This window comes from Candoia aspera, chromosome 2, assembly GCF_035149785.1.
Source record: "Candoia aspera isolate rCanAsp1 chromosome 2, rCanAsp1.hap2, whole genome shotgun sequence".
NCBI lineage: Eukaryota > Metazoa > Chordata > Lepidosauria > Squamata > Boidae > Candoia > Candoia aspera.
Window position 1 is genome coordinate 117831220 of NC_086154.1, and position 1472 is coordinate 117832691.

The 1472-nt window shown below is 42.3% G+C and overlaps 1 pseudogene; it reads right to left on the reverse strand.

Moving 5' to 3' along the window:
• Window positions 1-466: 466 nt before the first annotated feature.
• LOC134492365 (26S proteasome non-ATPase regulatory subunit 9-like) lies at window positions 467-1081 on the reverse strand (annotated as a pseudogene).
• Window positions 1082-1472: the final 391 nt, after the last annotated feature.

Below are 1472 nucleotides of genomic sequence, written 5' to 3' on the forward strand. Positions count from 1 at the left end.
TTTTTACCTCCTCCCTGTGGGTACTCCTGACTGTGTCTTTTTCTAATGTGGCCCATTGTTAATAAAATGAGTCTCTGTGTTTAAGGGACAAAAAAGCACTTCTCTCTTTCTCTTCCCTTTCTTCAATATGTAATTTAGATAGAACTGAGTTTTTATATCCTGTTTTTCTTCCCCCTTAGGAAAAGCATAATTCTTTACTGGCTAGCTCCCTAACAAAACAAATAGGGAAGAACCAAAAGGAAGCCTACAGAACTAAGTTGCCGAATTCCACAATAAAGCTTCACACCCTCCCTGCTGTCTTTACACCCAGGTTAAAGGGTATCAGAAAACTTTCCAAATGGCATCTATATGAAATATAATAAATGTTCAAGCTTCCAAATTCACTTTCAACTTTCCAGCTTTTTTGGGTAGATGCTAACATCAAACTGAGATGTCCCCAAATCACCATGAGCTGCAACATCAGAAGTCATTTTTGCCAAGGAATAATATTACAACCCAGAAGTTCTTTTCCATTCCAGCATTTCAGAGTGAGCCCAAGAGGGAATTTTCCTCCTCTTCAGACCACAGTCATGCTTAGTGGTTTGTCCTTGCTGTGCGGCACCACACTGGCAATGTTCTGCAGTGCCTGCAAGCTGTAGCTATTGACAGGGCCAAATTCAACTATCTCATCATTCACTTGCAAAGGTAAGAAGCTTGCTGGGGATCCAGGCAGAATAGCATTCACTTGGGCAAAGGGCAGAGGCAAAGCCTGGCTCTAGGTTTCAGCTCAAGCCTATACTTCGTCCCTGCCATGCTTCTCCTTCTCCTGGACATATGGCTAATGCGTACGTGATGCTTTGTGATCATTCTGCAAACAGATGATGTTGTGTCTCTCCCTCTGGACTTGGCAGATATCCACATTTTGTAGATGCTGAAGGGGATAGCCTTCAGCATCTACAAGTGGCTCACTCATCCCAACACCTTTTTGATCCTGCAGGATTTCATAATAAGCCTTGATCTGGGCTTCAGTTCCTTCCTTCTTCAGTAGCTGCTGCACATCATTGAGAATCACCATTTTTGGACTTAGCTCTTGCAGAGACATTTTCTTAAGAAAAGCAGCTGAGAAGCCCCAGGAAAACCATTTGCATGAACTACTGTACAGATCACGATAGAAGACAAAATAGCTTGGCTCATGTGTTTCTTAAGAGATCTAATGAATGTCTGCTATTATTCAGTGTTAGCTGGGCTAAGCCCATATTTGGCTCAGCTATTTTGAGATCCACATCCACATCCACATCCATCTGTTTATTTGTTTAATTTATATGGCCACCCATCTTGTATACATGACTTTGGGTGACTAACAATTTGTTAGTCTGTAACTGCCCTTGCTCTTGCAGTATATTAATTCCCAGCTATACCCATCGCCCTGCCCTGTTCTCAGCCACTCACACCTGAACTATTCTCTACAACCCCATCACCTTCTTGGAAATAAA